Source organism: Oncorhynchus nerka, linkage group LG22 (assembly GCF_034236695.1).
Source record: "Oncorhynchus nerka isolate Pitt River linkage group LG22, Oner_Uvic_2.0, whole genome shotgun sequence".
NCBI lineage: Eukaryota > Metazoa > Chordata > Actinopteri > Salmoniformes > Salmonidae > Oncorhynchus > Oncorhynchus nerka.
This window is the reverse complement of record NC_088417.1, coordinates 42159683-42186573: the sequence shown is the minus strand read 5'-3', so window position 1 is coordinate 42186573 and position 26891 is coordinate 42159683. Positions and strand designations below refer to the sequence as shown.

Below are 26891 nucleotides of genomic sequence, written 5' to 3'. Positions count from 1 at the left end.
TATACTGTACGAGCCTGACTGCTTCAGTAGAGAGAGAGAAAGAAATGTTGTAATTTATGCTGCTGCTCTTGCGTTTCACAAGAATGGTGTGTGTAGCTTGTTGTTGGCCAATCATAAATCAAGTGGCAATAGGCTAAAGTCATTAAGTTAAGAGATACTGTATCTAATCAATGGAAGACGGAATTAAAATTACGGAGTTAAAAATTAAAGGAGAAGGATAGGCTACAACGACCATCAGGTAGGCTGCTACTTAATATTCTGGAGTTGTTGCTATTTGTAACTGTAAGATGAGAAAGTTCATGCACTGCAGCCTCAATTAGCCTATCTAGCAAATGTTAGCTTAACTAGGCTTTTCCCGGTTTGATGTAGTTAAGATAGGCACTACGTATTCCTATTTGATGATAAATAACCTAGCTATTAGTCTACGATGGCGTGAGTCGGCTTGGAAGTTTGCTGTCTCTCCCTCCATCATTCCTGCTCCCTGTGTCACTAGCTCACAGTACAGCCCCTCCCCGCTTGCTAGAGTGGCATCTTTCTCCCTCTCGTGCTGTATCAGCTCGGGTTAATAAAGAACTTTTCTGCTGCTTCCCTCACTCGGACCAAACTAGGTGTGGATCTGACCAGGTCTATACAGGATGGGTCTAGTTATCCTGAGGTCTGTTCGGAACAGGTCTCCTATATTTAAAGATTGCATATCACGTCTGGGCCCCAGGTCCATTTTGGAAACTTTTTGGACCTGTGAACATCTCTAGCGGGGGGGCCCTCGGGCGATGTACTGACAACTGATGCACAGAAATGTTCTTACAACGTTCTCAATGAAACGTGTCTAGAATATTTAATATATTATATTCTGAGAACATGGCATTCGGAAAGTATTCAGGCCCCTTGACTTTTTCCACATTTTGTTACGTTACAGCCTTATTCTAAAATTGATTAAATAAATCTAATCTGAGCAATCTACACACAATACCCCATAATGACAAAGCAAAAACAGATTTTTAGACATTTTTGCCAAATGTATTACAAAAAAAAGTATTCAGACCCTTTGCTATGTGACTTGAAATTGAGCTCAGGTGCATCCTGTTTCCATTGATCATCCTTGAGATGTTTATACAAATTGTTTGGAGTCCACCTGTGGTAAATTCAGTTTATTGAACATGATTTGTAAAGGCAAACACCTGTCTATATATGGTCCCACAGTACACAGTGCACATCAGAGCAAAAACATAGCCATGAGGTCGAAGGAATTGTCCGTAGAGCTCCAAGACTGGATTGTGTTGAGGCACAGATCTGGGGAAGGGTACCAGAACATTTCTGCAGCATTGAAGGTCCCCAAGAACACAATGGCCTCCATCATTCTTAAATGGAAGAACATCTCTGGCGAGATCTGAAAATAGCTGTGCAGCAACGCTCCCCATACGACCTGACAAAGCTTGAGAGGATCTGCCAAGAATAATGGGAGAAACTCCCCAAATACAGGTGTGCCAAGCTTGTAGCATCATACTGAAGAAGACTCTAGGCTGTAATCGCTGCCAAAGGTGCTTCAACAAAGTACTGAGTAAAGAGTCTGAATACTTGTGTAAATGTGATGTTTCTGTTAAAAACATTTGTATAAATTAGCAAGAATTTCAAAAAACTTGTTTTTGCTTTGTCGTTATGGGGTATTGTGTGTAGATTGACAAGGGGAAAAACGATTAATCAATTTGAGTAAGGCTATAACCTAACAAAATGTGGAAAAGGTCAAGGGGTCTGAATAATTTCCGAAGGCACTGTATATGTTTGGCTAGGAGGACAACCCCTTTGCCAAGGTCACTTGAGGTAAATTAGAAGATAGCGGAGAATGAAAGCACTGAGATTTTACAGTGCTCGCAGGTATAGCCTATATATCCTGAGCCAAAAAGCTCTTCAGTAGAGACCGATAGCAAAAGGATGAGAGAGATGAAGGTCTTCAGAAGGCTGGTTTTAGAAGAAGGCTGTTTATAAAACCCAGTGTCTTCTGTTTAAATAGTAGGAATTATTAACTGTTCTCATGTTTTTCCTCTAATTGTATGACTGTAACTGGCATTTCACTTTAATCACTGAATTAGCCACCTCTGCAAGTACAGTGGGGCAAAAAGTATTTAGTCAGCCACTAATTGTGCAAGTTCTCCCACTTAAAAAGATGAGAGGCCTGTACATTTTCATCATAGGTACACTTCAACTATGACAGACAAAATGAGGGAAAAAAATCCAGAAAATCACATTGTAGGATTTTTTATGGATTTATTTGCAAATTATGGTGGAAAATAAGTATTTGGTCACCTACAAACAAGCAAGATTTCTGGCTCTCACAGACCTGTAACCTCTTCTTTAAGAGGCTCCTCTGTCCTCCACTCGTTACCTGTATTAATGGTACCTGTTTGAACTTGTTATCAGTATAAAAGACACCTGTCCACAACCTCAAACAGTCACACTCCAAACTCCACTGTGGCCAAGACCAAAGAGCTGTCAAAGGACACCAGAAACAAAATTGTAGACCTGCACCAGGCTGGGAAGACTGAATCTGCAATAGGTAAGCAGCTTGTGGGAGCAATTATTAGGAAATGGAAGACATACAAGACCACTGATAATCTCCCTCGATCTGGGGCTCCACGCAAGATTTCACCCCGTGGGGTCAAAATGATCACAAGAACGGTGAGCAAAAATCCCAGAACCACACGGGGGGACCTAGTGAATGACCTGCAGAGAGCTTGGACCAAAGTAACAAAGCCTACCATCAGTAACACACTACGCCGCCAGGGACTCAAATCCTGCAGTGCCAGCCGTGTCCCCCTGCTTAAACCAGTACATGTCCAGGCCCGTCTGAAGTTTGCTAGAGAGCATTTTGATGATCCAGAAGAAGATTGTCATATGGTCAGATGAAACCAAAATATAACTTTTTGGTAAAAACTCAACTCGTCGTGTTTGGAGGACAAAGAATACTTAGTTGCATCCAAAGAACACCATACCTACTGTGAAGCATGGGGGTGGAAACATCATGCTTTGGGGCTGTTTTTCTGCAAAGGGACCAGGACGACTGATCCGTGTAAAGGAAAGAATGAATGGGGCCATGTATCGTGAGATTTTGAGTGAAAAACTCCTTCCATCAGCAAGGGCATTGAAGATGAAACGTGGCTGGGTCTTTCAGCATGGCAATGATCCCAAACACACCGCCCGGGCAACGAAGGAGTGGCTTCGTAAGAAGCATTTCAAGGTCCTGGAGTGGCCTAGCCAGTCTCCAGATCTCAACCCCATAGAAAATCTTTGGAGGGAGTTGAAAGTCCGTGTTGCCCAGCAACAGCCCCAAAACATCACTGCTCTAGAGGAGATCTGCATGGAGGAATGGGCCAAAATACCAGCAACAGTGTGTGAAGACTGAAGACAGAAAACGTTTGACCTCTGTCATTGCCAACAAAGGGTATATAACAAAGTATTGAGAAACTTTTGTTATTGACAATTACTTGCACAATTAGTGGCTGACTAAATACTTTTTTGCCCCAATGTATGTCTGTTCAAATGGGAGACTTTTGGCGCTTGTCTTTGTCAATTAGAGTCCTTTATATGGTCCTCTCTCCTGTCTGCTTGAAAGAAATCCCAGCTCCCTGGGGGCCGGAGTAGAGCTGTCTGGTAATCTGAGGCGGCATTAATATTGAATAAGATGGAGAGCGGCGTCAGCCCCACAAATTAATTTCCATATACAGAGCTGCTGACGAAAATGAATAAAGGCTCAACATGCGTCCGTACAAGCCGTATCACCATGGAGACAGTGAATTCAAGGGATTTTGGGAAGACACTGAAGTGGACAAAGCTTTGAAACAACACAGGAGTGGCAGGTAGATAATAAACACAGTAACACACCAAACAAACTCCCAGTCAGACAAACACAGCTACTCCCAGTAACACAAATTACACCGTAATTCATTGGTAGAATGTTTGGCAGAGATGAACTGGGCAACCATGTCCTTCACTGTGTCTGATTGCCTGGCAGCTGGCTTTGATGTTCTGGCTAAGGGGGGGGTTGTTAACAACACATTAGTTATGGATACAATTCTGGACTGCGTTCAATCACCCGTTCTGTGTTCTCTCCCAGATTGCCTAGCTAAGTGTTCAAATTCTAGGGTAGATGGACTCTGTTCTGGATGACAGTCCTGAGCCAAATTAAATTGCCCTACAGTAGCTGCTGCTTGCCTGCTGGACAGTCCCTCTTCTTTAGCTGCCCCTTTGAGCCAGAGGGAGAAGAGATGACTTGATGTTTCAGGTTCATCTGAAGGTGCTGTGAAAATGTATTTGCCCCCTTTCAAATGTTCTCTACTTTTGCATGTTTTTTTTATACAGAATGTTATCAGATCTTCAACCAACCTAATATTAGATAAAGGGAACCCGAGTGAACAAATAACACAGTAATTACAATTACTTCATAACAAAGTTGTGCAACACCCAATGCCCTTGTGTGAAAAAGTCATTGCCCCCTTACACTCAATCACTGGTTGTGCCACCTTTAGCTGCAATGACTGCAACCAAATGCTTCCTGTTGATCAGTCTCTCACGTCACTGTGGAGGAATTTTGGCCCACTCTTGCATGCAGCACTCCTATAACTTCAAGCATGGACTGCTCGTTTCAAGTCCTGCCACATCTCAATTGGGATTAGGTTTGGATTAGGCCATTCCAAAACTTCAAATGTGTTGCTTTTTAAGCCATTTTCATGTTGAATTAATTGTGTGTTTTTAGATCATTGTCTTCCTTCATGACCCAGCTGCGCATCAGCATCAGCTCACAAACAGATGGCCTGACATTCTCCTGTAGAATTCTCTGATACAGAGCAGAATTCATGGTTCCTTCTAATAAGGCAAGTCATCCAGGTCCTGAGGCAGCAAATCATCACACTACCACCACAATGCTTGGTGTAAGGTTCTTATTGTGGAATGCAGTATTTGGTTGTCAACAGGCATAATGGGACCCATGTAGTCCAAAAAGTTAGTACACTTTTGACTCATCTGTTCATAGAGCATTCTTACAAGAGTCTTGATGATCATCCAGGTGCTTCCAGGAGCATTTTGGCAAACTTGAGTCAACTTTTTGGACGAGATTGGTCCCAATATGTTTGGTGAAAGCCAAACACTGCATTCCACAGTAAGAACCTCATACCAACGGTCAAGCATGGTGGTGGTAGTGTGATGGTTTGGGGTGTGAAGGCTGTAACGTAACAAAATGTGGAATAAGTCAATGGCTCTGAATACTTTCCCGAAGGCACTGTAAATGTACTGTACTCATACTCACAGAGAATATATCATCAATGTATCTGAGGCATGTCTGATTTATACTGCACTGCAATGAACTGCAGTGATTTTACTGGCACAAACAGCCCACCTAACAATTCTTCTAGCAAGATAACGTTTTTGTAATGTTCCCCTGATGTTTGTGTATCCAGTTTTCCATTAGTTACGGGAACATTCTATGTATTTTAGCAAAAGCTTCCTGAGAACCTATTTAGCATGTTCTGTTAGAGGTAGGAGAGCATTCCCTTAATGTCAGACAGAACATACCCAGAATGTGGTTAACATGTTCTCAGAATATTCAATATTAATGTTCTAGATACATTTCATGAGATGTCGCAAGAACATTCATTTGTCCAGTTTCCTGAGGGTTAGGAGAATATTCCATCATCACAACAAACATACACAGAACATATTTTTTGTGTGGTTTATTTTGTTTATTTGGGATCATCAGGCAGCATCCTAAAAACGTCCTTGCGGACCTCCCCGGAACAGGCTGGGAACTTGACAAAAACCTCCAGGGGACAATGACAGAAGGTTTTTTTAAATGTCCTCGGGAATGTTCTTACAACATTACCATGAAATGTGTCTAGAACATGGCATCCATGTTATGTGTATGTTTGGTGTGACGTTGATGGAATATTATCATAACTCTCAGAAAACTGGACAATGGGTGTTCTTAAACGTCCCATGAAACGTGTCTAGAACATTAATATTGAATATTCTGAGAACATGGTAACCACCTTCTAGGTATGTTCTGTTTGACATTAAGAGAATGGTATATTTCCACGTCACTGGAACATTCGTATGAAAAAGTTAGGTCATTACCGAATTAGACTCTTGAGGGAACGTTCGCTAAAGTTGGGGGAACGTTTGTTGTCAGCTGGGAGTCTGTCCTGCAACCACTTTGTCTGTTTTACAGTGCTGTGAAAAATAATATGCCCCTTTCTGATTTTCTCTATTTTTGCAAATTTTAGATACTGAATGTTATCAGATCTTCAACCAAAACCTAATATTAGATAAAGGGAACCTGAGTTTACAAATAACAAAAAAAGTATACTTATTTTATTTGACAAAGTTATGCAACACCCAATTCCCCTGTGTGAAAATCTTAAAGCAATCTACACACGATACCCCATAATAGCAAAGTAAAAACAGGTTTTTAGAAGAAAAAAATTGCACATTTATTAAAAATAAAAACCATACCTTATTTACATTAGTATTTAGATTGGACATGATTTGGAAAGGCACACACCTGTCTATGTCAGATCCCACAGTTGACAGTGCATATCAGAGCAAAAACCAAGCCGTGAGGTCGAAGGAATTGTCCATAGAGCTCTGAGACAGGAATGTGTCGAGGCACAGGTCTGGGGAAGGGTACCAAAATATTTCTGCAGCATTGAAGGTCCCAAAGAACACAGTGGCCTCCATCATTCTTAAATGGAAGAAGTTTAGAACCACCAAGACTCTTCCTAGAGCTGGCCGCCCAGCCAAACTGAGCAATCGAGGGAGAAGGGCCTTGGTCGGGGAGGTGACCAAGAACCCGATGGTCACTCTGACAGAGCTCGAGAGTTCCTCTGTGGAGATGGGAGAACCTTCCAGAAGGACAACAATCTCCGCAGCACTCCACCAATCAGGCATTTATGGTGGAGTGGCCAGATGGAAGCCACTGCTCAGCAAAAGGCATATGACGGCCCACTTGGAGTGGAGTTTGCCAAAAGGCACCTAAAGACTCTCAGATCTGGTCTGATGAAACCAAGATTGAACTCTTTTTGGCAAGCGTCTGGAGCAAACCTTGCACCATTCCTACGGTGAATCATGGTGGCGGCAGCATCATGCTGTGGGCATGTATTTCAGCGGCAGGGATTGGAAGACTAGTCAGGATCGAGGCAAAGATGAACGGAGCAAAGTACAGAGAGATCCTCGATGAAAACCTGCTCCAGAGCGCTCAGGACCTCAGACTGGGCCGAAGGTTCGCCTTCCAACAGGAGAACAACCCTAAGCTCACAGCCAAGACAACGCAGGAGTGGTTTCGGGACAAGTCTCTGAATGTCCTTGAGTGGCCCAGCCAGAAGCCGGACTTGAACCCGATCGAACATCTCCTGAGAGACCTTAAAATAGCTGTGCAGCAACGCTCCCCATCCAACCGACAGAGCTTGAGAGGATCTGCAGTGAATAATGGGAAAAACTCTCCAGATACAGGTTTGCCAAGCTTGTAACGTCATATCAAAGAAGACTTGCTGCCAAAGGTGCTTCAACAAAGTACTAATTTAAGGGTCTGGATACTTATGTGATGTATTAAAAATTTGCAGAATGTCTAAACCTGTTTTTGCTTTGTTATTATGGGGTATTGTGTGTAGATTGTTTATTTGTTTTTTTTCCCCCTCATCAATTTTAGAATAAGTCTGTAACCTAACAAAGTGGGAAAAGTCAAGGGGTCTGAATACTTTCCGAAGGCACTGTATGCGTGCTTGTGAGGTATAGGCTGAGTGTGTACAGTATACTTCTGTCAGCATGCAGTTGCGTGTGTGTGATGGGAGGTGGTGATGCTACTTTTAAACTAATGCTATTAGGTATTATCTCCCACTTCTTCTCTTTCCATCTTGTACACACGCAAACACACACACTGCTCTGTTGTCCGCAGTGCTGCAGTCATCTCCTAGGGAAACTGTCACCACAGCAACTCTTAAAATAATATTGAGGAGGCTTGGCTCCATTCCTCCAACATCCCCTACCCCACTCACTCCATTTCTCACTCTTTCGCTAATAATAGTTCCTGCTGATCACCCCACCTCATTGTCCGCAGCACAACACCTCGCATGAGAGAGTAATAAAGAAAAAAAGAGCTTGAGACTTACGAGTTTCTCTGTGTCTGCTAAATGACTTAAATGTAAATGTGTGTGTGTGTGTGTGTGTGCTGCAGCCGCAAACTCTTCCCTGTGCCAAGCATTTGACATTTAACCACCAAAGCCATAAACAGGGCCCTGGATTGTCATTGACATGAATTCTGTCTGGCACGGTCTCTCGCTGGGTGTGTTTTGTCTCCGTACCTTACTCAACCAAGCTCCATCACGGCTCAGGACACATTCTAGTGCACACATTGTTGGGGCCCATCATTCACCAACAGAAGGTGTATTAAAGGAAATTCACCTATTCTTCACTCAATATAAGGGGTTTTATTAACATTGTGAATATTATGAAGTAAGTGTACAGCTGAACATGCGCTGATGGGACACAATTGCCATTTGTTCAAATATTCCCTCGGCCTTCCAAGTAGAACAGCAAGCGTATTATCACCTATCACCAACCAAGTAATGTTGTCACTTCATCATAAGCTAAATATGGGGAATAATACACTTTACACAAAGCGCTCCAAGTCTTCAACCAAGCTTCGCCTCCAGCATAGCTCTGGACCGTTCCATGTTAATAAACAGTGCTGACTGTGTGTGTGAGATCGCTCATGTTGTTCCTGAGCCGCTGATCCTCCCGTCCACTACACTAACCATGTTGTTATGCTAGCTACCTCCTTCACTGTTTACATATTCATTTATTCAGCCATGACTGATGGCACAGGCCAACCACCCCACTGGGCTTAGATGTCAATTCAATGTCTGTTCCACGTTGGTTTAATGTAATTTAATTGAAATGGCGTGGAAACAACGTTGATTCAACCAGTGTGTGCTCAGCGGGACAGCTCTCCGTCTTCTGGTAAATTAAACATCTGTTGGTCGTTTTTCGCCTTGAAACCACTCCAAAAACACGCACACTCTGAGCGCGGCGCCGGCAGAAACGGCTTGTCCCGGGAGAGCAGGCTGGTGTTTGGTCATTAGCGTGCTGAGTGGTTGCGTTGATTACTTCATTATTTCCCAGATAAGCATCTGTGTGAGGCAGTTGATTGATGCTTTGGGTTTGACAGTAATCCGTGCTAATGACCCTTAATAATAATAACACCGCTCTGTTGAGAACAGGGGGTTGGTGAACACCTAGTGGAAAGTTGTTTACCGCGAATAGGCTAGACTACAGTAGCGAGGACTTTAGCCTGTCTCTTTGATGAAGGATCCATCAGGTCCGCTTACACCATGGCTGAACGCAATTAGCAGGCTCTCAAAGAGCTTTGGCGTAATTACTCGACAGTCATGGCGACGATAACATCACCATTAAAGCCTGAATCCCATTATAGCATAGGAGAATTCTCAGATAGGAACCTGGTTGGGAGGCATGAAAGGAAAGGGTTTGAAGGGTGCATTATGTCTCAGACCCCCAAATGGTTAGTTAAGACAGTTCACTTCAAAGGACTTCACCTAAAGTAATTGGCGTGTTTGCCCATAGCTAGCTAAACCGCATGATACACACTGGACAACATCTTGTAATTCCTTGACTTTGAAATGAAAGTTTCCACAATGGATAATGGAACTAACGAGCAGTAAACAACATGTGCGTGCAAATAAGCCTCAAATAAACTCCCGAACAGCATGGCGTCATGCTCACTTTAAAGAGATTTTCCGGAACTTTGGCGACTAGCAGGTATTTTCTAAAGCTCCCTCATTGGGCAGGATGTGTCAATGTGTAGTTCATGCATGTATAATATTTGAGCAGAATTGCTGTTTTACCTCAATTAGCTACGAAATCTCTAGTTTGAAAACAACTTTTCTGGAAGCTGTACTGCGCCATTTTCCGACATTTTTCCTCACGTGGGCCAGCCCCCTAGCGATTTGAGTTTGTGCCAATGACCTTCGTCCCCTCGCCAGCAAGATGCACACACAGCAGAGCGAGAGAGAGCAATGATGTGGTGCACATATCTGCACATGTGACACATTACTCACTTTTCAGGGACCACTTTTGACTCGTGAACACTACTTTCAGAACTACTGGCTAAAGAGTATACAAAAGTACCAGAGAATCTCTTTAACATGGCCAGGGAGCAGTTGAGATGAGGGACAATGAGGTTGAGATACCATCTGTAATATCAATTGATAGGAAGTGCTCGTCGGATTCAGCCAAGTCATCTCTGCTGATACGCTCTAAAGGGTGTAATGAATTTATAAAGTACACCACTGCAGACGCTTTGTGTCGCTTCAGGCACTGACAGACAGGTGAGGCCAATCACTACTAGGCATGCCCTGATTGAGCAATCACTGTTTGGTTTCACTCTGGGACACACTGGGATTATTCATTTTCCAATAATCATGGTCCACCCTTGGGTTGTCTCTGGGCTGGGTTATCGCTTCTAATATGTCTGTCCTGAGCCCATCCAAACAACTCTCATACTAGACTGAACTCCCAGTCAGAACCACATCTCTTCCAATAACCAACCGGTCTAGACAGAGTCCACACCCTATATGTCCTCATATCTGCTGTCTGTCAGGGCAGGTAAACAAACCCACAGGGACTGGCTCTTTTACTAGCTCCATTATGGCTTTGGCTGTCCTGTTCCAATTCCTTTTTCATCAATTTGTACACCCACAAAATGTCACTGCTTTAATCATGGGTATCCTTGAGTGGCTGTGGGAAAAGGTCACCTCTAGTTACCCAGCAGTAGATAAGGCTGTGGGGGATATAAGACTCGTAGGCCTGCCAGTTCCAGCGTTAGTGAATTACTCTCAGTGGGTGTCAATCATGAACACCCACTGTTGGTCTAAGCACTCCACTCAGAACTCTGACCTATACCCCTCTGTGTGGGAAGTTTCAGAAGGGTGAAGGACCAGTAGGATGTAAATATAGTACAATGCAACCACCAACCCGACAATGACACTGCTTCCATGAGTAAGGGATCTTCAGTCATCATTCAAATCCTCTCATGTTCTCATACGCAGACTATGTAGCATCTGCTTTTAACTGTCAGTCTTAATGATGGCGTAATTAGCTAAGCTTACAGTGGCTGATTGTGTGCATGTTTGAAATATTGCGCTTCCCCATGGATGTGGGTGGGAGTTTGTTGGAGTGCACCCTTGTGTATGTGTGTGTATCACAGGAGGCTGCTGAGGGGAGGACCGCTCCTAATAACGTCTGGAATGGAGCAAATGGAATGGCATAAAACGCATGGAAACCATGTATTTGATACCATTCCACTTATTTGGCTCCAGCCATTACCACAAGCCTGTCCTCCCCAATTAAGGTACCACCAACCTCCTGTGGTATGTGTGTTTGAGCACAGCGCCGAAGACAGACACGCATCCAGTCCCAGCAGCGTTCTTGGATTTAATCGCTCACTAATAGTGGGGGGGATGGGAGAGGGGGAACAATACAGCATCTCCCCAAGGATGCCGGTTCTCCCACTCGTCTCACAGCTGTTTCTGAGTGCTCCCTGTGTAGACACTCAAGGAAGCCCAGTACATTCCCCCCTCCCCATCCTTCCTCACTACGCTCTTCCTGCCATTGTCACCGTGACAAGCCTGGTCTGCGTCAAGAGGTAAAATTAGATGTGTGTGTGCGCAGAGTATGGACCTTCCTGGACTGCATTTTTGCGTTACTGAGCTGCGCATGTGTGCGTTGTGCGCGTGTGTGCGTTGTGCGCGTGCAGCCGTTAATGAAAGAAAAGAGGAGAGAGGAAATGTCGATGCGTTGGAGAGAAGTTATTTCCTCGCAATGCAGGTCATTGTGTATCTCCATAGACCGGCTTGCTAAGGCTACCTCATGGAAATACTTGGACTTTTCAGAAGGTTTTGTACTCTTTACCGGACATTGGAGTGAGTCAAAGTTTCAGACCTAAATAGAGAATAGAGATCATATCCAGATCAAATCTCTCCAAAAAGGTAAATACCATAGTTTATCATTCTTGTTTCTCCAACCTTCTTGGATACCATGTTTTTTCACTCATATCAGTTCTGTAGCCGTATAAGAACATTAGTAACAAACAGGGTTGCTGTATGTCTTTTACAGAGGCATTTAACTGAGCCTAATCTTGGTGTGCTTGTGCCACTCCTGATGCCTTGTGAAAGAGGGCATTAGCCCATGAGACTGGTTTTGAGAGGACACAGGACACATTGCCATGTGTATGTCTAAATTAGGGGTCTTCACAGGTCCACCAATACAGGAATACCCGAGACCCGATCTGGGACATGAGCGGGTCCGGATCCAATATTCTAAATAATGTCACGAGTCTGGGCCAGATCATATATGATTATCATGGGTCTGAGTTGTTTCTTTAACTGACTTGTCTGGAAGAGCTCGTACAGATCCGAACATGGCTGCTGCAGTAGAGAGAGCAACATTTTATTTTTGATGCTGCTGCTCTTGCTTTTCATGAAAATGGAGCGTGGCGCGTGTAGCTTGTTGTTGGCCAATCATAAGTCATCAAAGCGGCAATAGGCTACAGTCATAGAGCCTCGCTGCGTGTGTGGCAAAAGTTAGGAGATATCTAATCAATGGAAGATGGAATTAAAATTATGGAATTAAAAGTTAAAGGAGAAGGAAAGGCTACAACGACCAAGACACAACAGGTAGGCTGCTACTTAATAGTCTGAATGGAGTTGTCATTTGTAACTGTAGGATGAGAAAGAGCTGCATTGCAGCCTCAATTAGCCAAGCTTCCTAACGTTAGTCTACTATAGTGCAAGTCGGCTTGTTGGTTGGTTGATGTCTCTCCCCCCCTGCTTACAGCACGGCCCCTCCCCCACCTGCAAGAGTGGCACCTCTCTTTCCCCACTCTCGTGCTTTATCAGTGCCGATTTAATAAAGTGGCTTAAAATATTTTCAGCTGTTTCCCTCACTCAGATCGGACCGGGCCTAAATCTGACCAGGTCTATTTGGAAAGGGTCAAGCTGTCCTCGGGTCCGTTTGGAACGGGTCCAACTTTCTTCATTTTTATATTTTTTTTATATATAATGGCACTTTGTCATCAGTTTATCTGAGAGATTAATTATGTTTGTGTTATTACGCCCACTCTATTGGTGTCCATTAGACATTTTATGGAGAAACATCAAACGCAACCCAAGGAGAAGGCGTGACATGCCTCACTTCTGTGGCCGCAGGATACAGCCCTAATTTATGATATTACACCATTACATTATTAATCCCTCATGCAGGGTAGATACCCTAAGGGCCACTAAAATTGCTTTAATTTTTATGCATGATACTTTATTATTACGTGAATGATTTAGACAAGCAGCAGGATACTCCCACTGTGTGTCCTCTCTCAAGCTTAGAGGAATCCTCATTGTGTGTCCCTCTTAAACTTGAATCTTTCCAACTCCCTAACCACTGTACTCTGCTGTCCTCTACACATGGCTCACCACTCCTTGAGTGATGTGCAATAGGACCTCAGGGACTTAATTGGACCGACATGGCATTAACTTTCCTTAAAGGTTACCATTGGTAGCTCATAAAAACATCCAATTGACAAACACCTTGACCTGCCTTCCTCCTCAATTACATGCTTTCAGATGCCTGTACTGCGGTTCTCGAGCATCAGTTTTCATTTTATTTTGTCGGGGGAAAGCTTTATTTTTCCTTCTACTACCTCTCCCCATGTATCACGGCCAGCTGTGTCAGGCTCTATAGAACAGTGTGCAGCAACAGGGCAAGGTGCACCGGAGGAGGTTTACCAGGTAACTGCAATGCCTGCTGGGTTGTGGGAGGATTGATAGTCGTTGACAGCTCCCCTGGCTTTGCAGCGCTAGCCGCTGCTGTGTCATCCTACACTACAGAATGGGCTGTGGGACGCTGGGCTGTTTGTCTCCATTTCAAATCACTGGTGAGGAGACGCATCTGATACTGCTGTGTCTCCGGGGCTAAAAATATCCCTGCTTTGTCTGACCAATCAGAATTAAGAAAGGGCTGAACGCTGAGGTCTCGTTGGACAGGACATTGTCCCTTCGGTGGCGCTTTCTGACTAACCACTGTCTGTCCCCACAGCATGGAACTATGGGAGCTCAGCTGAATCTAAAACAACTGAACTGAGTTTTAATTCCCTCATTAATACGACCTACAGAACATTTTTTTGGCATTTTGTTTTTCTTTCAACCCCTCGTCTGCTTTAAAGTGACTTTTGAATGGTGAGCCAACAAGTTTTACCATGACTTACAATACATTCCTGACTTTTCATTGTGCTAAACTCATTCCATGCTTTTAATTTTTTTATTTAACTAGGCAAGTCAGTTACGAACAAAATCTTCTTTACAATGACGGTCGACTCCGGCCAAACCCGGACGACGCTGGGCCAATTGTGCGCCACCATATGGAACTCCCAATTGAACCCTGTACTAAAACATTGAGCACAGTAAAGTAGTTCCTAGCCTCCTGCATGCTTGTTTGTGGTGTGGACCTTCTGTAATGTTCCCTTGCAGTTGGAGATGACTTTACCCGACTAGCGCCTGTTCCCAGAGCCTGTCAGACGCTGCACAGACACAGTGTGACCGTAGGGGTTAGCGTCACACGCAGACCGAGACAGGGAGGAGGGACAGGTGTCAGGCCCCACTGCAGATTGATTGTCGGATCGGTCGAAGACACACACGTCCATGGTCTTACAGGATCCCCCTTTCCGTTACACACACATGCACATACACACTCACACACACACCACCCCTACTGACGTGAGTCACACTGACACTCAGCCTGAGGTCAGAAGAGTACATATATCCTCTTTAGAACATCCCTGTGAATCCATGCTTTTGGTATTGCCAGACAGTGTCAACTGCTCATTTCAAAGAGGATATTTCTTCGATGCTTGGTGCTGTGATAATGTCCCAGAAGTGGTGCATGTCCTAATATGATTATTTTTAAGCATTGCAGCTGTACACGTCAGCTGATGATTGTTTCTTAGCATCAATACAAGTTGTTTCTGAAGGCAATGAACAGAGAGTTAGGACATGGAGGGATCAAGCTTGTCTAAGGAAAGATGAGAGAGGGAAAGAAGAGAGAGAGGGACACAAGTAAATGAGGAGAGAAGACCAAGGGGACATGGGAGATAAAGGAGTGTTCGACGGGAGTAGGGCGGGTCAAGTTGTGCTTGAGGCTATGAGATCGGAGGGCACAGCTATCACAGCCACTCCCACAGTAGGCAATCAACAGACTGAAGCGGTCCACTGCAGGTACTCCATCACACACATCCCCGCCCACCCACGACGCAAAGAGCCAAGCTTGAGAGACACGGCACTGTATCGACTGACTACTTGCTCATGCAGTTAACCAAAGCCTCAAATACCAACACTAGCGCAAGCTGAACACCCAACACAGTCAGCCAACGGTTGCACACTAAGTCACCCAAGTACAACACCAACAAAACCAAACCAATGTTTTATCAAGGAATTCAAAGTGCCAATCAAGCAGCTTTCACAGCTGAGTAGCCCTGCCCACTAGACAGCAAGGCATTGGATGGATCAAGGGTAAAAGGCTACATGCTCGTTATCTGCTACTAAGGTCTCATTGATCGCCTAGTCCAATAATCAATGTGCTTCACGCAGGAGTGGCTGAGTTGACGTGTCTATCTGGCAGATCCAGCCAACAATTTTTAAACTGTAACGATTAGACGATGTTGATGTAAGGGGGCTTGTCTTGAACTAGACTTGAGCTGAAACGTCTGCCCTTTGCGTCAGAAATTTGCACAAGGGACAAGAGGAAACAGATTCTGCTCTAATCTCATGTTGATGCATCTGTTAAATGACAGAGATGTTTAATCCTTGAGTTATTCTTCTAGGCATTTTAATTGTTTTCTGTCATGTTTCACTTGAATGGGAGAAATTAAGTATATTAAAGGATCGACACAATACCTCTTCACTTCATCAGTAGGGGACAGATACAGCATGGTCAATGGAAAAGCAGTAAAAAATATCTTACAGTAACCACCGCACAGCATTCTCCTGGAGGATTTGGGATGCACCCTGTCTTGCAAGGCAATTCTGACAGGCGTCGTCTTCAGGCTTTGTGTAAAGTGTGGTGAATTTAGGTGTCAATCACAACCCACGCTCTCTGTTTTCCGGCGGTATTATTTTCTTAGTGATTGTGACAGGCGTAGCAGGACGTGATGCGCTGCTAGCTTCACTTTACTGTTAATCAGCAGCACCACACAACACAGCAGCAGTCAATCATATTATTACTGTCTGCAGGGTCACACAAGGACAGAGATTTTTTATTTTTTTATTTCACCTTTATTTAAACCCTCCCCTAACTCGGACGATGCTGGGCCAATTGTGCGCTGCCCTATGGGGACACCCGATCACGGCCGGTTGTGATACAGCCTGGGATCAAACCCGGGTCTGTAGTGAGGCCTCCAGCACTGCGGTGCAGTGCCTTAGACCGCTGTGCCACTCAGGTAAGGTGGATATAGATATAGAGAGGGGGAGAGAGTGGAGAGATATACAGTGTTCACAACAGGGACGCTGCCAAAGAGAGACGAGCTGCATCCCAATATCTCAGTCTTCACTGCTCGTCCCAATAACTCTAAAGGGACATAAGGCATGTGTGACAGCTATGCAATGACTAGATGTTAGGCATATCAGATTGATATAGGGCTAGCACTTTGTGTGTGTGTGTGTGATTTTTCTGCATGTGTGTGTGCACCCTTGAGCTATCCATCAGACAACCAGATCTGTCTTCAGCCATATGTCCCATTATTGGTGTTGACAGTTTGCCTGCAGTCAGTTATAGGATCAATTTCCATTCTGTGCCATGCAGTCAGTCAGTCCGTTATCTTTGTTTGCTGGCCATAATACTATTTGAAGTCTATGCGAGCTGTACCTTTTGTCAATGATGAATCAGACCCATGTGCGCTCTCACACACACATACACAAACAAATGCACACACAGGACCTTGGTCACAGCTGCTCTGATGAATGGTCGTCGTCAGAGGGCAGGCTTGGCTAGTGAGTAATGGGGACGATGGAGGTGTTGTTGGACTTCCCGTAACTCTCATTTCTACTGCAGGCAGGTGCTGCTGTGGTTTTTACTGAGTGGAGGCACTCAAGTAAATGAGTAAGATACTCATTCCGGGTGTGTGTGTGGGTGGTTATGAGAGCTGAGCTGGCAGAGTCAGCCTGTGGAGCCGACCACACACAGACTGTGACACACACACACACACACACACACACACTAAACAGGTGCCCACTCACTACGCTGCTATGCTGCTGTGCTCCATGTCACTCCTACACAAATTGCTATTGGCAGGTGTACAGTTGAAGTCTGAAGTTTACATACACCTTAGCAAAATACATTTAAACTCCGTTTTTCTTCCTAGGTTTTGGCCTTTCTAAGGAGTTTTTCCTAGCCACCGTGCTTCTACACCTGCATTGCTTGCTGTTTGGGGTTTTAGGCTGGGTTTCTGTACAGCACATTGAGATATCAGCTGATGTACGAAGGTCTATATAAATGCAATTCCTGATATTTAATCCTAGTAAAAATTACCTGTCTTAGGTCAGTTACGATCACCACTTTATTTTAAGAATGTGAAATGTCAGAATAATAGTAGAGTATTTCAGCTTTTATTTCTTTCCATTACATTCCCAGTGGGTCAGAAGTTTACATACACTCAATTAGTAATTTGTAGCATTGCCTTTAAATTGTTTAACTTGGGTCAAATGTTTCGGGTAGCCTTCCACAAGCTTCCCACAATAAGTGGGAAACATTTCTCCTGACAGAGCTGGTGTAACTGAGTCAGGTGTGTAGGCCCCCTTGCTTTCACACACTTTTTCAGTTCTGCCTACAAATTTTCTATAGGTTTGAGGTCAGGGCTTTGTGATGGCCACTACAATACCTTGACTTTGTTGGCCTTAACTTTGGAAGTATGCTTGGTCATTGTCCATTTGGAAGACCCAATTTGCGACCAAGTGCACTGATGTCTTGAGATGCTTCTTCAATATATCCACATAATTTTCCTCCCTTATGATGCCGTCTATTTTGTGAAGTGCACCAGTCCCTCCTGCAGCAAAGCACCCCCACAGCATGATACTGCCACCCCCATGCTTCACGGTTGGGATGGTGTTCTTTGGCTTGCAAGCGTCCCCCTTTTTCCTCCAAACATAACGATGGTCATTATGGCCAAACAGTTCTATTTTTGTTTCATCAGACCAGAGGACATTTCTCCAAAAAGTACGGTCTTTGTCCCCATGTGCAGTTGCAAACCGTAGTCTGGCTTTTTTATGGCATTTTTGGAGCAGTGGCTTCTTTCTTGCGGGCTTTCAGGTTATGTCAATATAGGACACGTTTTACTGTGGATATAGATACTTTTGTACCCGTTTCCTCCAGCGTCTTCACAAGGTCCTTTGCTGTTCTGGGATTGATTTGCACTTTTCTGACAATTACAACAATACTGAATTAACACTTATTTTAACTTAAAATAATACATCAATAAAATCAATTTAGCCTCTAGTAGATAATGAAACATGTTCAATTTGGTTTAAATAATGCAAAAACAAAGTGTTGGAGAATAATGTAAAAGTGCAACGTTTCAGTTCCTTGCTCAGAACATGAGAACATATCAAAGCTGGTGGTTCCTTTTAACATGAGTCTTCAATATTCCCAGGGAAGAAGTTTTAGGTTGTAGTTATTATAGGTCTATTTCCCTCTATACCATTTGTATTTCATTAACCTTTGACTATTGGATGTTCTTATAGGCACTTTAGTATTGCCAGTGTAACTGTATAGCTTCCGTCCCTCTCCTCGCTCCTCCCTGGGCTCGAACCAGCAACACAACAGCCACCACATTGAAGCATCCTTACCCATGCAGCGCAAGGGAAACAACACCCCAAGGCTCAGAGCGAGTGAAGTTTGAAACGCTATTAGTGCGCGCTAACTAGCCAGCCATTTCACTTCGGTTACACCAGCCTCATCTCGGGAGTTGATAGGTTTGAAGTCATAAACAGCGCAATGCTTGACGCACAATGAAGAGCTGCTGGCAAAACGCACGAAAGTGCTGTTTGAATGAATGTTTACGCGCCTGCTTCTGCCTACCACCGCTCAGTCAGATACTTAGATACTTGTATGCTTGTACGCTCAGTCAGATTATATGCAACACAGGACACGCTAGATAATATCTAGTAATATCATCAACCATGTGTAGTTAACTAGTGATTATGATTGATTGTTTTTTATAAGATAAGTTTAATGCTAGCTAGCAACTTACCTTGGCTTACTGCATTTGCGTAACAGGCAGTCTCCTTGTGAAGTGCAACGAGAGAGAGGCAGCTATTGCGTTGGACTAGTTGGGTAAGGTTGCAAGATTGGATCCCCCGAGCTGACAAGGTGAAAATATGTCTTTCTGCCCCTGAATGAGGCAGTTAACCCACCGTTCCTAGGCCGTCATTGAAAATAAGAATGTGTTGTTAACTGACTTGCCTAGTTAAATAAAGATGAAATAAAGGTGTAAAAAAAAAAGGCAAATCGGTGCCCAAAATACCGATTTCCGATTGTTATGTTTATCGGCCATTCCGATTAATCGGTCGACCTCTAGTTTATACTTGCGGAATATTTTTCTACAAATGGTACCTTCAGGCGTTTGGAAGGATGAACCAGACTTATGGAGGTCTACATTTTTTTCCTTGAGGTCTTGGCAGATTTCTTTTGATTTTCCCATGATGTCAAGCAAAGAGGCACTGAGTTTGAAGGTAGGCCTTGAAATACATCCACAGGTACACCTCCAATTGAGTCGAATGATGTCAATTAGCCTATCAGAAACCTCTAAAGCCATAATCATTTTCTGGATTTTCCAAGCTATTAAAAGGCACAGTCAATTTAGTGTATGTAAACTTCTGACCCACTGGAATTGTGATACAGTGAATTATAAGTGAAATAATCTGTCTGTAAACAATTGTTGGAAAAATTACTTGTCATGCACAAAGTAGATGTCCTAACCGACTTGCCAAAACTACAGTTTGTTAACAAGACATTTATATGGAGTGGTTGAAAAACAGGTTTTAATGACTCCAACCTAAGTGTATGTAAACTTCAGACTTCAACTGTATCATCCCTGGTACTACACTGTTCTGCCTTGCATTACTGATGTTAACCTAGCTTCTAAACCAGGGAGAGAAATGGGAATTGACATCCACAGCTCTGTGAAGATATATATGGGGAGTAATCCAGAAGGTCCAGGTGTGCGAAATGAGGGTTGCCAGGACCAGTGTTTCGTAGACCGGCGACGTTGAGGGGGAGTGGGAGTAGACGTGACAGTACGGTTGTATTTTATGCCAGTGGTGTGTCTCTTTTTGGTGATTAATGTTCTTGCAGAGGCATTTTGTGAACTAATTACTGCAACGTTATAAATCAGCTGTTGCTACTCCTTTCTATCCTTTTACTCTAAAGGGTTTAGACTGGTTGTTGAGATGTACAGACAGACAGGGAGTCAGGCAGGCAGTACAGTATGTGAGAATCCCCCATGATTATGTAAGTGGCAAGAGACTCAGGTAGCCAGACCAGTTAGACAGTGAGGGTTGATAGGAAGTGATGATATGTCCCCACCTCCCGCCGCATCGGGGTGAATGGCATGCTGGGAGTCTAATTTCCTTTTAATGACCTGGCATTTACGAGCTGGTTGGCGGGGGAAGTGGTGGCAGGCTGCGCTGATTGATGACCCATGCAGCCAGCGCCAACCGCCTCCAGCCTGCATGTCATAGCAACCGCAACTCATCCTTCCATCAGGGCCATGGCCGATGACGTCGACAGCGTCATCAATTACAGCACAGCACTGCCAGTGACTCAGCACTGCCAGTGACTCAGCACTGCCAGTGACTCAGCACTGCCAGTGACTCAGCACTGCCAGTGACTCAGCACCGTAGCATCCTGCAGATACACATTGGCGTGGCGGAGAGGAGGAATGGGATGCTGAAGAACCAAGCATTCCTTTCTATAGAGCTTGTGGTAAATACCTGATGCTATTTCATCAGGGAATGTTATTGGAGCAAATCGATACTGCAGTAAACATTGAATTTGTTTTCGCTGGCTGGCTGGCCAATTAAGTGATCACAGCAGCACTCCAGTGGCACCATCAACCAATCGGCTACTCTGAGTCACTGCTCACTGGCTCTTAGCTATTGCTGTGGCACATGCTTGAAGAAGTGTTATTTGTTTCATAATGGAATTGTTCATTGTAATCAGGCCCGTCATCTATTACCAAGGGGGGGATCAGCCTCAACAGGGTCTTACGTGAATTCCTGTTATGAAATCCCAACCTTGGTCTGCTCAGGGCCAGATAACCAAACTACTCAGTGATTTTTCTCTCAACTCCATGGCAAAATGGGACCCAAATGCAGTAGTCCAGCCCTGGATCTATCCTCCCCACAAACAGCAGCACAGGAAACACATGGAGAGAACGAGGCCCTTTGCGTCAGGTGGGAGGCCATGTTATCAGGAACTCTTTACTGATTCCCATCGAAGGGGGGAAAGAAATTGGTCCTCTGGGAGGATGGGGTGGAGATAGGCATCAGAGTCATGTCGCAATCACATGGAACCCCTTGAGATCACGCCAATGAGGTCCACTGGAAATCTACTTTACTAATCTGATGTAAACGGTTTGTTTCTAAAATGGCACCTATTTTCATATAGGGAATAGAATAGGTTGCTATTTGAGACACACAGTTTGTTCATTCAATGCACCTGTAACAAGCCGATAAACCTAGTTTTGAGAACCATGTATTGGAGTGAGGAAAATATCAGCTCAACAGCGTCCATAAAAGCGTGTGATTAGGGCTTTGGGTCATCTGTGGGTTGTTGTCATTGCACAATCCTGTCCACTCGTTCAGTGAATCCCTCCCACCTCGCTCTCTTTACTCTCTTGTTATGGAAAGTGCAGCTTCATGCAAGCATAGAGCCAGACCCTTAGACGCTAAACCCCTAAAGTAAAATAGAGAGAAGTCCAAAATCAAAAGGCATTGTTATCCTTGCGGGCTTGTACCCCGGGGGAGACTGATTGACAGATTTATATTTCACTACCCCATCTCGAGCGACCTTGGCTGGGGCGTAAACTCTGTGCCCCCCTCCTGACTCACTATTCAGAGCTGTGTTCTCCAAGTAGCAACAGCAAAGGCATTTTGGGGACCCAAAGGGCTGTCAACATGAGCCCAAACACAAAGGCTGAGCTGCTAGGAGGAAGGGGATGGTTTCTGAAAGTCTTATTCTCTCAGTCCCAGTGGTGAGTGCTTTATTATGTCTTTCTCTTTTAGATTAAAATATATATATATATTCTCTCTGATGGAGACCTGAGTTTGTCCTCGCCAAGGAGATTTGAATATATAATGTAGGCCTACTATTAGAGTTGCCATGGCAATGGCCACAGTGTGTGTGTGTGTCAGTTGCCATGTAGCTGTTGATTTGTTATTCTCCTGTAAAAGGCTGGAATGTCATGGAGCTGCCAGCTGTCTCTGACACAGAAAATACAATATTGTATTCCAATACAATTTCATATAGAACTCATTTATAGGATCTTTGTGGGTCTACCTCTGTGTGAATTTGTGAATTATTCCCCATGTTTGCATCTTTGGATGGATATATATTCTGTCTTATTATATCCTATAGAAGTAGGTATTTTGATTCTTCTTCTAAGCAACATATTTCAAACACATACCCTGACATAATGCTCTGTTTTAGGACTATTGTTCCGTCCAGCTCCTGGACTTTAAGGACCATGACACAGCCTGCCATAACACATTATCTCTCTCTGACTCTGTGTCCAGCTGTAATCTGTGCAGTGGTCTGAGGGGCTTTACCCATGCTAGTAATTCTATTTCTATGACAGCTCCCAATGTGTGAACAGCCTGATGCTTTCCTCTGTCTCAGCTAGTTAAATCCACAGCCTCTCCACTCTCTCTTTCTCTATGGAGTAGAGTCATGATTATGCACCTGTTTTTTCTCTAATGAAAGGAATGCCACAATGTACATCTCAAAAACACAGCCACTCAGCTAGCTGATCTTTTCAGGTGGAAAATACATCCAAATGCAAATATGACTGGTAGTAGGTTGGTTGAGTTGCAATCTGCAGTAGAGGTCTTCAATAAAAGGCCACTCTAATCAAATGTATAGTTTTGTCACACAACACAATGCCACAATGTGTCAAATTTTGAGGGAGTGTGCAATTGGCAGGCTGACTGCAGGAATGTCCACCAGACCTGTTGCCAGATAATTGAATGTTCCTTTCAGAGAATTTAAAGTTAATTTCTTTACTTTCTTTCTCTACTTTCTTTACCATAAGCCACCTCCACAACCTCAAACAGTCACACTCCAAACTCCACTATGGCCAAGACCAAAGAGCTGTCAAAGGAAACCAGAAACACAATTGTAGACCTGCACCGGGCTGGGAAGACAGAATCTGCAATAGGTTGGTAGCTTGGTTTGAAGAAATCAACTGTGGGAGCAATTATTAGGAAATGGAAGACATACAAGACCACTGATAATCTCCCTCGATCTGGGGCTCCACACAAGATCTCACCCCGTGGGGTCAAAATGATCACAAGAACGGTGAGCAAAAATCCCAGAACCACACGGGGGGACCTAGTGAATGACCTGCAGATAGCTGGGACCAAAGTAACAAAGCCTACCATCAGTAACACACTACGCCGCCAGGGACTCAAATCCTGCAGTGCCAGATGTGTCCCCCTGCTTAATCCAGTACATGTCCAGGCCTGTCTGAAGTTTGCTAGAGAGCATTTTGATGATCCAGAAGAAGATTGGGAGAATGTCATATGGTCAGATGAAACCAAAATAGAACCTTTTGGTAAAAACTCAACTTGTCGTGTTTGGAGGACAAAGAATGCTGAGTTGCATCCAAAGAACACCCTACCTACTGTGAAGCATGTGGGTGGAAACATCATGCTTTGGGGCTGTTTTTCTGCAAACGGACCAGGACGACAGATCCGTTTAAAGGAAAGAATGAATGGGGCCATGTATCATGAGATTTTGAGTGAAAACCTCCTTCCATCAGCAAGGGCATTGAAGATGAAACGTGGCTGGGTCTTTCAGCATGACAATGATCCCAAACACACCACCCGGGCAACGAAGGAGTGGCTTCGTAAGAAGCATTTCAAGGTCCTGGAGTGGCCTAGCCAGTCTCCAGATCTCAACCCCATAGAAAATCTTTGGAGGGAGTTGAAAGTCCGTGTTGCCCAGCAACAGCCCCAAAACATCACTGCTCTAGAGGAGATCTGCATGGGGGAATGGGCCAAAATACCAGCAACAGTGTGTGAAAACCTTGTGAAGACTTACAGAAAATGTTTGACCTCTGTCATTGCCAACAAAGGGTATATAACAAAGTATTGAGAAACTTTTGTTATTGACCAAATACTTATTTCCCACCATAATTTGCAAATAAATTCATTAAAAATCCTACAATGTGATTTTCTGGATTTTTTTTCTCATTTTCTCTGTCATAGTTGAAGTGTACCTATGATGAAAATTACAGGCCTCATCTTTTTAAGTGGGAGAACTTGCACAATTGGTGGCTGACTAAATACTTTTTTTGCCCCACTGTATATGTATATTGTTGTGTACCATGGGATGGATGTAACACTCCACCCTGCTGAGCTACAGCTGATTATGGGACGGAGAGAGCAGAAAGCCAGAAAATCTGAGATTTGACATTAGGGGAAGAAGGACAGAAGGGGAGATCTGAATGACTCCACAGCCAGCAGACGATCATAAAGCCAGCCCCACGCACTACCAACGTCAGCCCCTTCACCGCCGAACAGCATCAGCAGAGGATCATAAAGCCAGCCCCACGCACTACCAACGTCAGCACCTTCACCGCCGAACAGCATCAGCAGAGGATCATAAAGCCAGCCCCACGCACTACCAACGTCAGCACCTTCACCGCCGAACAGCATCAGCAGAGGATCATGAAGCCAGCCCCACGCACTACCAACGTCAGCACCTTCACCGCCGAACAGCATCAGCAGAGGATCATAAAGCCAACCCCACTCACTATCAACGTCAGCACCTTCACCGCCGAACAGCATCAGCAGAGGATCATAAAGCCAGCCCCACGCACTATCAACGTCCGCACCTTCACCGCCGAACAGCATCAGCAGAGGATCATAAAGCCAGCCCCACGCACTATCAACGTCAGCACCTTCACCGCCGAACAGTATCAGCAGAGCCAGAGACGGGGCCATGGGAAGTACCAGAGGGAGTGATCGAAGGACGGGCCATCCAACATGAACTTCCTTCAACCCTCTCATTTGACTTACTGCTGGAGGTCAATAAGGGGGGTGAGTCCAATAGGGACCAGATATTACCACTTTTAAAGGAGTGGTTGAACAAGTGGAATGAAGCAGATGTAACCGGTTTTAAGGGAGTAGTGTGTAATGGTGGCTTGACAGTATATGAGTCATTGTTTGCAGGTTAAAGATGGTTCTCTTTTTTGGGTATTTAGCCATTTTTTTTACTGCTGTTTTTGAGTTCCACTTTTTGGAACATTTTTGTAATGGTTGCAGTTTTACTTTTCTGAATTCTTCTAGCCATCAGTTAGAGGTAAGCCTCGGTTCTTTACACCCAGGGGCAGGGTCATATAATTGTAATGGGTTTCTTCAAGGTTGGGAGCTAGGTTATTCATAGGATAGTAGACTCATTGTAAAGGGTTTTTGCAGTGGATTTCCGTGTGGGGTCCATGCTTGGGGTGTCTATAGAATGTCTTAGGATGTTAGGCTAAGGCTGACATGGTGACTATACATCTCGTCTCGTGGGAGACTAGACCATATTGTGGTGAGTAACTCCAGGTCCACAGGTGAAGGGTTTGTGCCGCACACTCGTGGGTGTAAAACAAATATTTATTTAACAATAACAGTTGCAGAGCGAAGAAAGTATACTCACCACTCAAGTTCCCCTGGTCTTATAACCCTAGGTGAGCCTGATGGATTATGGGTCGCCCTACCTCTGAGCTGGACGTCCTGCTGAGTGGTTTTTGGAAAAGTTTTCTCCCACCCCAGCTGTCAGCCGCCGAGTGTTAAGCCGGCGGCGCGGTTGGTATCAGCAGGTCGCTGGGACTGGGCTGGCAGGGCAACACCCGTTGGTAATAGTCTTAAAGCATAGGTAATCTAGTGTAGCTCATTAATCTCAAGGGAGAGGCGCGAGTTGGGCAAGACATTTTTGGTGCCCCTCAAGGGAGGGCACCAGAGACACAAATGTGCGATGGTGTCGATGGGAAAATATCCTGTTGAACCCACAGTTACAGTTTGTGTATGGTGATGGAAGCAGGCTAAGAAGGTATAGGGAGCCGGAGAGAGTGGGAACTGTACACTGAGGGCTCCTAAAGGGGAACCGATACAGGGGCCTATTGGGCCTATGTATTAAAGTGTCAAGGGAAAACGGTGACGCAAAGGCAAGGTACCACCATTGGCTCAGCCGGGGCGATACTGGAAGGGCTGTTGGAGGCCGAGAAGCGTAGGATGAAGCGGTTGCGCTTAATAATGGATAGTGATTACTGTAATGAGGGTGGTAAGGGTGAAGAAGTGGCCCACAGAGGGTCATGTGAAAAAATTGCAATACTCATTACAAAAAAATGGAAATCGAGGTTGCTCAACAAAGTCACACCACCGAAGGGAAGTATGAAGGTAATAGAGAGGTTGACATGTTGGCCCAAATGAGTGGTGTAATTGTTGTCGGAGTAAACAGCTGCTAAGGATGGGAGGAGTACTAAATGACAGGGTACGTGATAATAGAGGCACTCCGGCTAGGGAACTCAACTC

At 44.4% G+C, this 26891-nt stretch overlaps 1 protein-coding gene across 2 annotated transcripts in view; it reads left to right on the top strand.

Moving 5' to 3' along the window:
- Positions 1-26891, top strand: part of LOC115105196 (transmembrane protein 108-like) — a 100884-nt gene that overhangs the window by 16600 nt on the left and 57393 nt on the right. Inside the window, exon 1 of one of the 2 annotated variants that reach the window (XM_065007164.1) lies at positions 11823-12044. The exons of the other annotated variant lie outside the window; for it this stretch is intronic. The gene's annotated coding sequence lies outside the window, so the exon portion shown is untranslated. Of the gene's footprint in view, positions 1-11822; positions 12045-26891 lie in introns of those variants that run through there. 2 annotated transcript variants of the gene reach the window in all.